General features: G+C 38.1%; 1 pseudogene; it reads right to left on the minus strand.

Annotated features, from left to right (window-relative positions):
- Positions 1-284: 284 nt before the first annotated feature.
- On the minus strand, positions 285-894 carry LOC127225947 (60S ribosomal protein L10-like; annotated as a pseudogene).
- Positions 895-14726: the final 13832 nt, after the last annotated feature.

Consider the following 14726-nt stretch of genomic DNA (forward strand, 5'->3'; position numbering starts at 1 on the left):
TTGTCACAAGGTATTAATAGTGGTTATGAACACACTATTATTAGTGGGTCGTAATGTGTTCTCTGAGGGTTTTGCACTTGAGGCCCCTTGAAAGAATAGTAGTCTAAGTGATGTTGCTTCTTTTTAGTTGTCCTTGAATTTCTTTGAGAAATAGGATAAATGAAAAGTAGCTTATTTTATGCAGGACTTCTTTTTCAAGCAGACTGGATATGAAATTTAGTGCTGAACATGATTTGGAAGGGTACAAGAGAGCACTCAGGTGAAAGTTCTCAGGAGTGCAGGACTTACCACTTTTTCTGGGGACCACAATTAGAGAAATATTTGACCTCACAGCCATCAGGCATAAGCAGTTTCTCAGCAACCATGTCTTCACATTCATCTGAATTAAACTTAGCAAAGCCCCTTTCTTTGTGATGTGGATATTCTGGCATACAGGGGAACTGAATTTTTCTCTATGAAGAGCCTTTATCATATGTTTCTCATTCTGCAGCTTGATGCGGATGGACATGATAACCTGGCTAATGTGAACCCTGGCCATTGTGCCCTGGGTCTTCCCCAAAGGCACCACGCATACCCATCTGGAGCCTGTCAGCTCCTGAGCAGGGCAATTTCTTGTTGATTCCAATGCCATGGAAAGGGTGGAGCCTCATCCTTGCCACAACTCTTTATCATGTATTTGTCGGCACAAATATTGACAGCCTCTAGAGCTTTGGAAGATAGCTCCTCTTATTCATTGACATCATGTGGCCACAAAGTGGGAATTAACAAACTTTGCCTTCTTCAGTCCAAAATCAAAGATTTGAATTTTAGCATCAGCGACACTTTGACAGCAGTGAGATTTGAGTATTTCTTGTTGTTAAAATATCAATAACACCAGGCAGGGTGGCGATCCATGATGGCAATCAGGTTTTTAGTCACACCCAGGAGGCAAATAGCTTATTCAGGACTTTTACTATTCATGTTCTCAAGCTAACAAAGACATAGATTTGAAGATACAGCTGGAACCCAAGCATGGAAGTGGCAATTGAAGTCTATAGTCTCCTGCACTCAAAATTTTGAGGAGTGTGGGAATGGAAATTTGATCATGTAACAATTCAGAGAGAGGCCATCTACCTTAATACATCTAAGTTCTGTGTATTGAACCATTCTGGGTTCAGGCAAATAGAAAGAAGTGCAGTGTTCAACACAAGAAAATAGTAAGACGTTAGGGATTAGACACATTTTGATATTAATTCAAGTGCTTTATACTTAAGAATTGTGAAATACCAAATGAGTTATATGGATTTTTGTGCCTTAGGGTGTTTAATGTGTAAACTAGGGAATCATCAACACACTGCTATGTCCTTGTAAAACACTAGGACGAAGTGGTTGAGAGACCTGCCTGCCAGATAGACTGCCACCATAGACTCCCACTAGATTCATTTTCCCCAAGACCCACTCCACTGCCTAGATCAGCACACCTCATTATGCTCCCAGTGTCTACAATTTCTCACCAACCCTAGCAGACTCCATAGGCACAAGTACAGCCCACACCAATCTAATAAGTGAGGGACTAGCCTCCAATCTGAATTACCCCAATCTCAGACCCCAAGCATCAGGGCACATCTATTGCCATGCCTCTCAATCTCAGTATCAACAGGGTAGTTAGGCTCTGTCTGCAACTCTGTTGGAATTCCATAGCTCTGGTGAATTCCCTCCAAGCCAGCAAGCAGGTGGGTGACCAGTGAGCCAATTGAACTGCTACCATCCACTGGAATCTGTTTCCCTGTAGACCAGAACAAGAACCCTTGGCCTTTTAAACTAGAATACAATAGAGGAAACAGAAAACAAACAAACTAAACACACATCCAATAAAGACAAGCACAAGAACAAGAATCAACATCCAGACCTATAATCATCCAAATTCTAGATATCTAAACATGAATGTAAGAACACATTCAATAACATAAATGGCATTATGGTACCACCAGAACCCGGGAATCCAATGACACCAAGATAAGAACATTGTAACACAGAGGAAGCACAAGAAAACATCTCAGGTGCTGAGACATCTCTCCTCTGTATCTAGGTAAGAATTGTACAGCTTCGTCTGTTTGTGGGGCACCTAGCAATAGGATCAAGACCTGTCCCTGACACACAAGCTGGCTCAGCCTTGATGTGATTGTGAGGAGCTTGGTCCTTCCACAACTTGATATACCATGATTTGTTGATTCCCATCAGTCTTAACCCTTCTGAATGGAGATGGATGAGGAATGAAGGGGAAACTGTGTTTAGTGTGTAAAATAAATACATTTTAAAAACATGATGATCTTTAAAATATATTTGTGAAGATGATAGAGGCACTTAAAGAGGAAATGAAAAATTCTTTTAAAGAAATGGAGGAATAGATAAACAAAAATTGGAAGAAATATCAAAGAATGCTATGAAAACCAAGAAAAAAAATATCATACACATTAAGGAAACCATTCAAGACCTGAAAATGTAAATGGAAGCAATGAAGAAAACACAACCCAAGGGAATTCTGTAAATGGAAAATCTGGGTAAGTGAATAGGAACTACAGATGCAAGCATCACCAACAGAATACAAGAGATGGAAGAAAGAATCTCAGGCAGTGAAGATAGGAAAGAAGAAACAGATTTAGCGGTCAAAGAAAATGTTAAATCTGAAAGATTCCTGACACGAAAGATCCAGGAAATCAGAGATACTATGAAAAGACAAAAACTATGAAAAATAAGAATAGAAGAAGAAAAAGAATCCCAGCTCAAAGGCACAGAAAATATATTCAACAAAATAATATAAGAAAAATTCCCCAACCCCAAAAGAAGTCTATAAAGGTACAAAAAGCTTACAAATCACCAAATAGACTGAAGAAAAACAAACAACAAAAACTCTCCTGACTATATAATAGTCAAAATACCAAATATACAGAATAAATAAAGAATATTTAAAGCTACAAAGCAAAAAGGCCAATTAACATATAAAGGTAGACCTATGAAAATTGCACCTGACTTCTTAATGGAGACTTTAAAAGCTAGAAAAGGGCCTGGACAGACATTTTGCATGCCAAAAGAGACCACAGATACTAGCCCAGGATACTATACACAGCAAACATTTCAAGTACAGAGACAGAGAAAACAAGATATTTCATGACAAATCGAATTTAAACAATATCTATACACAAATCTAACCCTCTGGAAGGTATTAGAAGGAATACTCTAACCCAGGGAAGTTAGCTACATCTACAAAAACACAGGCAATAGATAATCTCTTTCTCTCTCTGTGTCTCTGTCTGTCTCGCTCTCTCTTTCTCTCTTTCTCACTCCACACACACAAACAAACAAAACAAACAGAACAAACAAAAAGGAAAACAAAAACAAAAAAAGAAAAGACACACATATGCACACTATGACCAGCTATCCAAAGTAGCAAGTATTAACATTCGCTGGTCACTATTATCTCTTAATATCAATGGACTCAATTAACCAATAAAAAGATACAGTCAATCAGAATGGTTATTAAAGCAGAATCCATTTTTCTGTCACATACAAAAAAAAACATACCCTAACGTCCAGAACACACATTACCTCAGAGTAATGAAAGATTTTCCTAAGAAAAAAGCCAGTATAGCTTTCCTAATATCTAACAAGGTAGAATTCAAACGACAATTTATTAAAATAGATGGAGAAGGACATTTCATATTCATCAAGGAAAATTTTGTTAAGATGAAGTCTCAATTCTGTACATCTATGCCACAAATACAAGAGCATACACATTTCCGACAAAATAAACAAAAACAAAGCAAAAAAAATTACTAAATCTTAATTCACACATCAAACTCCACAAATTGAAGTGGGAAACTTTAACACTCTACTCATATAGAGTCAAACAGAAAAATAAGAGAAGTAACAGATGTTATAACTTAAATGGACCTAAAAGACATCTACAGAACGTTGACCCAAATGTAAAAGACTATACCCTCTTTGCAGTAACTCATGGAACTCTAAAATTGTTCACATACTTGTTCAAAAAAGAAGATCTCAACAGATACAAAAAATATTGGAGTTACCTGTATCTTATTGGATATCATGGGATAAAATTAGAGACCAACAACAACACAAACTACAGAAATCCTACAAACTTATTGAAACTAAACAGCTCTGAATTACTGTTAGTTCAGACTTCAAAAAAATTGAAGATATAAAAGAAGTGGACAATCCTCTTGATTGTCACATACTAAAATAAAATCAAGGCCACATAAAAATTTAACTAGACTTATGACTCTTAAGATAGTAGAATAAATCCTAAAAAGACTCCCAAGCAAAAAAAATAATAAATAAATAAATAAATAAATAAATAACAGAAGCCCAGGGCAAGATTGCTTTAACACTGAATTCTATCAGGATTTGAAGGTAGAGCCTATGCCATTACTGCTCAGATTGTTCCACACAAAATAAACATAAAGAACATTCTACATCCATTTATGAGGCTGCAATCACCCTGGTATGTCAAGCAAAAAGAATAAACAGATAGTTCCACTCATGATCATTGATGTAAAAATCAATAAAATGTTGATAAAACCAAATCCAAGAACACATCAAAAAAACTATTGACCATAATCAAGGAGGCTTATTCAAGAACTACAAGGATGGGTCAATATATGAAAATTTCTCAATGTAATCCACCATATAAACAAATTGAAGGAAAAAACACATATCTGTCTCATTGGATACTGTAAAAGCCTTTGACAAAATCCAACACCCCTTCATGATAAAGATCTCAGAGATACAAGGGACATACCTAAACATAATAGAAGCCATATACAGCAAACTGACAGCCACTATCAAACAAAAGGAAGAGAAACTTAAAGCAATTCTACTAAAATCAAGAAAAAGACAAGGCTGTCCACTCTCACCATACCTGTGATAAGACAACAAAAGGAGATCAAATGGGATACATATTGGAAGGGAAGAAGTAAAACTTTTGCTATTTGCAGATGATATAACAGTATATACAGAAACCCAAAAATTATACCAGGGAACTCTTAAAACTGATAAACACCTTCAGGAATGTAGCTGTATACAAGAATAACAAACAAACAAACAAACAAAAAAAAAATCAGGAGGGAGAATAGCCCTTCTATGTACAAACAATAAATGGGTAAGAAAGAACTTAGGGAAACAACACCCTTCACAATAGTCTCAAATAATGTAAAAATATCTTTGCGTAACTGTAACCAAACAAGAGAAATATATGACAATAACTGCAAGTGTTTAAAAAAGAAGTTGAAGATATCAGTGGATAGAAAATCTCCTATGCTCATGGATCAATGTGATTTACATCATAAAAATGGCCATCTTACCAAAAAAGTCTACAGATTCAATACAAACCTATCAGAATTCCCACATAATTCTTTTATAAATCTCCAAAGAACAATACTCAATTTCAAATGGAAAAAAAAATTAGGAGAGACAAAACAATACTGCATAATAAAGGAAATTCCTGAGATACTACCACCACTCATTTCAAGCTGTATTCCAGAGCTATAGTAATAAAAATAGTATTGTATGGGCATAAAAGCAGACAGATTGATGGTGGAATCAAATCAAAGACCTTACAAAAATACATTCACTTGTGAAACTGGAAACAACTTAGATGTCCTTCAACTGAAGAATAGATAAAGAAAATGTGTTACATTTACACAGTAGAGTTTATTCAGCAGTTTAAAAGCAATGACATCATGAAATTAGCAGGAAAATGGATGGAACTCAAAAAAGTCAACTAGATTAATGTACCCAGACCCAGAAAACAAACAAACAAACAAACAAAACATGGTACATCTTCAAATCATTAATGGATATTATCTACAAATAAAGGCTAACTATGCTATAATCCACAGCCCGGGTGAGACTAGGTAATAAGGTATGCCCTGAAGGACAGATGGATTTCCCTGGGAAAAGTAAATAGACTAACCAAACCACGGGCTGATGGGATTGGAACATGAGGGATCCGGTTTAGGCTAGCATAAAGTGGGAGAGTAATGCAAGATTTCTTGATGGGGGCCTTTTGGAATCATGTCGAAATCTGGTACAAGGGAAATTCTCATGAATCTACAAATATGTCCCCTGCCAAGAATCCTAGAAAAAGTGGCTAGGTAGTCTGAATTTCCAATCTCTTGCACCAGATTGTTGACCTTTTTCTAGTAAGTGATGGAAAAAGATGCAGAGATCCACTGGGCTGAGCTCTGGAAATCCTGTTGGAGAGAGGGAGAAAGGACTGTGCAAGCCAGAGGGAGGGGGTCAAGGTCATCATAAGGAGGCCCACAGAGACAAGCAACCTAAGCTCATAGGTGCTCACAAACACTGGAATGACAGCTAAGGAACCCAGATGGAGCCAGCCTATTCCTCTACATATGTATGAGAGTTGTGTAGCTTGGTCTACTAGTGGAACTTCTAGCAGTGGGAGCAGGTGACGTCCAGATGCTTTGGCAGGCTTTTGGGAACCTATTGCTCATACTGGATTGTAACACAAATAAGAAAAACTCAATGTAAGGAGTACGGGTTTTTCGCCTGCCACGGCTGGTCTTGTCCCGCCACTGCGCCAGCCCCAATTAACATACCAAGACTCTGTATTTGATATAATCTGTTGGCCCGGTATTAGTTTTTTATTGGCTAGCTCTGTCTTAAGTATTAGCCCATTTCTGCTGATCTATGTATTTCTGTTACCAGGAGCCGGCCAGCATACTGCTTTCTCCAGACTCTCCATCTTGGCTCCTCCTTACTACTTCCTATTTCCTTGTTGTCTCCTAGTCCCACCTATCTTGCTTTCCTATTGGCCAACAATGTTTTATTCATTAACCAGTATGAGAAACATTTACAGAATGGCATTCCCATCAACCCAAGAGAAGTATTTGAGTTCAGGTTTCAAGCTGATGATCAGAGAGGCAAAGCAGCCAAGCCATCTTACCAAGCTGAATTGGAAATCCTGTCTCCATTTCTGAGTACCTGTTTCTGAGTACTCCTGTTTCTGAGTACCTCTTGCTTTATATTCCTTTCTCCACCAAGCCATAACACAAATGTGGGATCAAAGGCATGATTTATACTACTATTTCCTATTGTGTAGGACAGGGTGGCTTTGATCTCAGACATATGCATCTACCTGTCTCCTGAGTCCTGGGGTTCAAGGTATATGAAACCACTGCCTGGTTCTATGACTTGCTAATATGAGCTCCAGGGTTAAAGGTTTGTATTACTATTGCCAGGCATCTATGAATTGTGTCTATCTTTGCATTCTGAACCCTCAGGCAAACTTTAATAAATCATAAATAATATATCACCACACTAGATTACCTAGCCATCATATGAGGGGAGGAGCTTAGTCTTACCTTACCTTGATATGCCATGCTTTATTGACACATATGGGAATAGAAACAGGGAAGGAAAGCATTTGGGGAGAGGGTGGGCAGAGGTGAGGTAGGAGAAGGGAATAAGAGAAGTGAGAGAAGAAATTGCAGTTGTGATATAAAATAAATGAATAAATTTAACAAAAAGTACTAGAACAGTAACTATTGCTTTAGGTTTATCAGAAACTGTTGTTTAATTTAAAAAGTATTTGGATAATGTGAGAAGAATTTTAGGGAAGCCAACTGAAATTATGAGTTACCTGAGGACTGTTCCAGATGAAGCCTGAACGAAGAACTGGGACTGGTGGGCTTGACAACCAACAGGTTTCAGAAAACTTTAATCAACAGCTCTTGTCAGTGTAGCCGATGATTAGCTCCTTATTAACACATGCTGAACACTGGCTTGATGAGAGCACAATGAACATCCTACATAAGGGAGCAGATTCAAGAGATTATTTTTAACCCTTTCATTCTAAATACTATTAGCACATCATGAAAAATGGTTGCTAAAATTCTACTGGAGACATAGGCATAATGGCAAATGCCAACACTTTGGAGTTGTAAACAAGAATAATATGATTTCAGTTCTCCCTGACTATGTAGATAATTGGAGGCTAGCTAAGTCTGTATAAGAATTGTGTCAACAAAACAAATGGACTCTAAAGTGACTATCTCACAGGAGAGACTGTATACATAGTTTATGGCCCATAATAATATAGCTTGGATACATTAAAATAATGCAGTATTACTCAAAATGTTCATTTTAAATTTTCTCTAGTATTTAATTTGTTTACCTTTAATTTCCAAAAGATTAACACCTGCTGTTTATAACAACCCTACTAGCAAAAGCATCATAATGTGCCTGCTCCCCAAGGAATTGCAGTCTGTTATGAAATATTCAATGTACAGCAGGTCAAATACTTATTAGTTAGTAAGGAAAACAGTAAAATCAGAAACTTACAGCACACTCCTTTAGTGCTTGGATTGCTGATAGTAACATGAGCAAGCAAGTGCAAGTAAAAGCCAACACACTTAGTTTGTGCTAATTTAAAACACTGCAAGCACTTTTGAAAAATCTAGAAACTAAAATACATGTTTGATATTCATTTTCAATTCTAGATACCTACAGAAGAAGGAATACATGCATACATAGGACTCACATGCTATTTTTTCACAGTATTATTCCAAATAGCTGAAAATCAGAAAAAATTACAAATGACTATCAAATGGATAAAACATAAAAGAAATAAACAATGAAAAATGCTTCAAATATAAAAGAAAATAATACGCTACTTCATGGTAAAAATAAATGACTAGATAAATTACTCATGATTCTGTGCACACGAGACAAAGAAATGTCAAGAAAGACATGTGTTTGTAAGTATATATATGTGTGTGTGTGTGTGTGTGTGTGTGTGTGTGTGTGTGTGTGTGGCTGGGTGGCTTTGTGAGACATAGTTGTAATTTATGATGAAAAACATATTTATTTAATTGAAAACTGTTGAATTACTGGAAATAATTTAAATAGGGTTAGTGATGATTGCAACCTATAAGATACAAATTTGCTGAAAATAATTCATTGTTATGCTTTAGATAGCTGAATAATGTTAAATTTTAAGAAATATAAACATATTCTGATAGATGCATGAATAAAACAGAGTATTGACTAAAGGGAAAAGGTATGTAGTTTTCAGAAGAGGAACATTTTCTGAGAGCATAGATTGTTGCCTCTCCATGGCAAGAGAGAGAGAGATGCCCTTGTAATAACAATCAGCAGTATGATTCATGCTGCTTAACTATACCATACTATATATTCAGATGGGTTCTCTGCATTTGCAGAGGGAATAGGGAGGCTTTTCTGCCTCATAAGATAAAAAACAAAGTCAAACAGATTAACATTTATTTATCAGTTAATGATTGGCTGAACAACTGGCATGCTTACGTTTTAATTAGCACAAGCATGTAATAACTGCATATGTTTATAATTTCCTGACACATCTCTAAGGATAAATATATAGAAGAAAATTTTCAGTTCTAAAGATATCCACATTGTTAAGGAACTTGACATCTTTGGACAAGCCAGAATATAAAGCTTTATATTAGTGAAGGAAGACTTAGATGAATCAAGATCACCTTTCAATTGCAGTTCTTTTTTTACCTCTGCTGGAAGGCCTGTCATTTGCTTCATCTTTACAAACTCAAAGAGTCTACAAATTTCTTTGCACACCATGATGAATATTTCTTGAGTGAGTTGTATAAGTAGCTGACTTAACCTCTCAGAAACATTGACCTGGTAATTTGGAATTTCTTTAGTGACAAGAAACATTGATAGCTTGATCATCTTAGTAAAGCTTCTTTCTTGAAGGCTTTATTCCTGACAGAGAAGGGGAAGGTGATACTGTCAGACACTGACACCTTGAGAGAGAAAATATTGAGATGGCACTCTACATGAGAGTCAATCCATAGATGACATTGTTTTGGTGACCAAGATCCAGAGACTGGGATACAAATTCCTCAGGGATGTAGAGAAGACCCAAATATTACAGAGAAAAGAAAAATAAGTAACAGTAAAATGAGTCCTAATGGTATGTATGTATGCATGCATATTTTGACTCAACCTCACAACATACGAGGACTGGAATTATTCTGTGCACCCTTTCTGCTCCTCCAATTTCCTCTCTCAGTTAGGGACCCTAGATTCCTGCTGCCAAATACACATTCTTTAGGCCCTCTTGAGGATCATGTGTTCCATGTTTGCTTTCCAAGCCTTCCTTGCCTGGTTGGGAGCCCAGACTCCTTCTATCACCATGCCAATATTTGCTGCCCCAGTTTAAGTCCTAGGTACCTTCTCCAAACACATGTGCATTGATTGTAAGAATATTCTGATATTACCAATGATCTTAACCTGGCCTTAGAATTGTTCCCTGACAAGGCTGAACCAAGATTATTTTTGATACCACATTGGAACATCAACACCCAATTACCCCAAGACCTACCTCATTGGTTTGTAACTTGAGAAATTGAATTATCAGGAAACATATATGAACATCCACTCAGTGAAGGGAAAACAAGATTCTTCTGCTTAGAAATACTACCAAGCGATCTAATTTCAGATGCTTAGATCCCACCACAAAATCACAATGTGAATAACCTAGACAATAGACCTCTGCAATGATTAGAATGTCCATTGTCATGCTCTTTAAGAACAGCAAATTACAGAATGCATAATTAGATAAAGCAATATATATATATATATATATGTGTGTATATATATATATATATATATATATATATATATATATAACCAAAGGCTCAAAGAATATATGAATAAAACTACTTCAAAATGTATATTTTATTTGAGTTCATGGTTCAAGAAGGATCAAAGTCCATGATGATGGAGAAGCATGGCTGTTGCAGTAGGCAGGAAAACATGAGTAGGAAGAAAACACTCTCATCTTTCATGGTAAAGTGAAGTAGAGTGAACTGGAAGTGGTATGAGGATTTAAGTTCTGAAAGCCTTACTCAGGGACCTATTTCCTCCAGCAGAGCCAATACTTTTTTTTTGTTTTAAATTTTTTTTTTTATTTTACATATGAATCCAAGTTCCTTCTCCCTCCCTCCCCTTCCTCCCCTCTCTCTCACCCTCCCATGCCCCTGACCACCCTCCTATCCCACCCCCCACCACTGCACAGGGAAGGTGATGCCTTCCAGGAGGGGTTACCAAAATCTGTCAAGTCATTTGGCTAAGGACTAGGCCCCCACTCCTGCCTCTAGGCTAAAGGGGTATCCGTCCTTGGGGTGTGTGCTCCCAATGTCCTTTTGTGCACCAGGGATACATCCTGCATCCACTGTCAGAGGTCCATTTGACAGTCCAGGCCTTCTAGCTGAGACCCATGTTCAGGGGGTCTGAGTCAGTACAATGCTGAATTCCCAGCTATCAGTCTGGGGGCCCATTGGGTCCTCCTTGTTCAGGTCAGCTGTCTCTATGGGTTTCTGTAGCCTGGTCTTGTCCTCCCTATCTTCATCTGGATTCCAGTTCAGCTCAGTGTTTAGTTGTGGGTGTCTGCTTCTGTTTCCATCAGCTACTAGATGAGGGCTCTATGATAATGGATAAGTTAGTCATCTATCTCATTATCACGGAAGGGCATTTATGGTAGCCTTTCCACTATTAGAGCCATACTTCTTAAGTCCTCTTAAACATTACCACATCTGGGGACCAAATGTTTAATAACCAAGACTAAGTGGTGATTTCACAATTAACCCCCCTCAATTTTTTTAAATAATGTATAAAAGAACAATTTTTGATGGCCAATCAAGTATCAAATTTTGAATTCATGCTTTTATATAAGTCTTATAGTATAAACCCCTCACTTTATTCACTGAGAGATAAAGATTGGAGTTGTACTCTTTTTTTTTTTGAGTATTTTTTATTTAATTTTATATAACAAAGTCCAATTGAATGAAAACAAACATTTATACACAATATTTGGGAATTTGGGCGTCGTTCTTTCCAAACTACTTCCTGCTGGTAAGGCGCTGTCTTGGGGGATTCGAAGAAGATTCAGATATCCTAGCTGTAGTCTGTAGGGCTGTTTTTGTCCAGCTGTTTGGAATGTAGGATCAGCTTGTACTCTGTTTCAGGCGGTCTGGTGTGATCAAACCACATTAGTCTGGAAGGAATCCACATCTTTTCATTTTCTGTGGAAACAAAAATAGAAATACTTTTCCCCAGTAACTTGTTCTTCAACTTAAATTTTGGAGTCAAAGCGTTTTTTTTTTTTTTTTTTTTTTTTATTATTTTACATGTCGATCCCAGTTCCCTCTCCCTCCCTCCCTCCCTCCCTCCCCCAAGCCCCTCCCTCCCTCCTTCCCCTCCCTTTTGCCCTCTCTACCCTCTCCCATGCACTCTAAACACCCTCCCCTCCCAACCCCCCACCACAATACAATATGTAGGGGAATGCCATCCAGTTGGGGTCATGTAGATCTGACAGGTCCTGTGAAGTAGGGACTAGGGCTTCTCTCCTATCTCTAGAATAAGGCAGTTATCCCTCCATGGGGGGATATGTTTGCAAAGTCCTTTTGTGCACCAGGGATACATCCTGGCTCCACTGTCTGAGGTCTCTTAGACTGCTCAGACCTTCTGGCTGAGACCCATATTCAGGGGGGTCCAAGTCAGACCCCTGTTGGCTTCCCAGCTATCAGTCTAGTGGCCCTTAGCTCCTCCTTGTTCAGGTAAGCTGTCTCTATGTACTTCTACCGCATGGTCTTGTCCTCTCCATCTGCTTCTGGGTTCTAGTTTGACTCAGTGTTTATGTATGGGTGTTTGCTCCTGTTTTCAACAGGCATTAGTTGAGGACTCCATGGAGAAGTTAGTTGTTGATCTCACTCTCCGGGAAGGGCATTTATGATAGCCTTTCCACGGAAGCTGAGATTGTTAGTTGGGAGCAGTCTTGTAGTTCCCTCGACCTTTCTTTGTGTTCAACTTTATCTTCAAACCAATATTGGCTCCCTCTTTTATGTTCTCTCTCTCTGTCTCTGTCTCTCTCTCTCTCTTTCCTATTTTCCATTCCTAACCAGGCTCAATCCTCCTGGTCGCACATGCCTTCCTCTCCTCCTCTCATTTTCTCCTACTTCTCTCTCCATTAGCTGTCCTCCCCCACTATACCTGAGGTCTGGGGGACTTGTCCCCTTCCAGTTCTGTGAGGGACTTTATATGAATCTCTTAGAATACAACTTGTATCCTATTTCCTCTGGTGATGTGAATTATAGGCTGGTGATCATTTGATCTAGGTCTAAAATCCATATATGAGTGAGTACATACTGTGTTCCTCTTTTTGTGACTGGGTTACCTCATTCAGGATGGTTTCTTCAAGTGCCATCCACTTGCCTGCGAATTTCAAGATACCATTATTTTTTTCTGCAGAGTAGTATTCCATTGTGTAGATGTGCCACATCTTCATTAACCATTCTTCAATTGAAGGGCATCTAGGTTGCTTCCAGGTTCTTGCTATTACAAATAGTGCTGCTATGAACATAGTTGAACAGATGTCTTTGTTGCATTGATGTGAATCCTTTGGGTATATGCCTAAGAGGGGGATTGCCGGGTCCTGTGGTAAACTAATTCCCATTTTCCTGAGGAACCGCCATACTGATCTCCAAAGTGGCTGTATGAGTTTGCACTCCCCACCAGCAGTGGAGGAGTGTTCCACTTTCTCCACATCCTCTCCAACATAAGTCATCACTGGTGTTTCTAATTTTAGCCATTCTGGCAGGGGTAAGATGGTATCTCAAAGTTGTTTTGATTTGCATTTCCCTGATAGCTAAGGATGTGGAGCATTTTCTTAAGTGTCTTTCAGCCTTTTTTGATTTCCTCCATTGAGAATTCTTTCTTCAGTTCTGTACCCCATTTTTTAATAGGGTTATTTGGTGTTTTGTTGACTAGTTTCTTGAGTTCTTTGTATATTTTGGAGGTCAGCCCTTTGTCGGATATAGGATTAGTGAAAATCTTTTCCCAGTCAGTGGGCTGCCCATTTGGTCTTGTCAACTGTGTCCTTTGCCTTACAGAAGCTTCTAAGTTTGAAGAGGTCCCATTTATTAATTGTTTCTTTCAGTGTCTGTGCCCCTGGAGTTATGTTCAAGAAGCGGTCTCCTATACCAATTTGTTCAAGGGTACCTCCTACTTTCTCTTCTAAGAGGTTCAATGTGGCTGGATTGATGTTGAGGTCTTTGATCCATTTGGACTTGAGTTTTGTGCATGGCGACAGACATGGGTCTATCTGCAGTCTTCTACACACCCCTCATCCAATTGTGCCAGCACCATTTGTTGAAGATGCTGTCTTTGCCCCATTGTATAATTTTAGCTGTTTTGTCGAAAATCAGGTGTTCATAGGTCGCTGGATTAATATCAGGATTTTCAATTCGATTCCATTGGTCTACCTGTCTATTTTTATGCCAATACCAGGCTGTTTTCAGAACTATAGCTCTGTAGTAGAGCTTAAAGTCAGGAATGGTGATGCCTCCTGATGTTCTTTTATTGTATAGGGTTGTTTTGGCTATCCTGGGTCTTTTGTTTTTCCATATAAAGTTGATTATTATCCTTTCAAGGTCGGTGAAGAATTGTGGTGGGATTTTAATGGGGATTGCATTGAATCTGTAGATTGCTTTTGGTAAGATTGCCATTTTTACTATGTTTATCCTACCTATCCAAGAGCATGGGAGGTCTTTTCCATTTTCTGGTATCTTCTTTAATTTCTTTCTTTAGAGTCACAAAGTTCTTATTATATAGATCTTTTACTTGTTGGGTAAGCGTTACACCAAGATACTTTA

Source organism: Phodopus roborovskii, unplaced genomic scaffold (assembly GCF_943737965.1).
Source record: "Phodopus roborovskii unplaced genomic scaffold, PHOROB, whole genome shotgun sequence".
Lineage (NCBI taxonomy): Eukaryota > Metazoa > Chordata > Mammalia > Rodentia > Cricetidae > Phodopus > Phodopus roborovskii.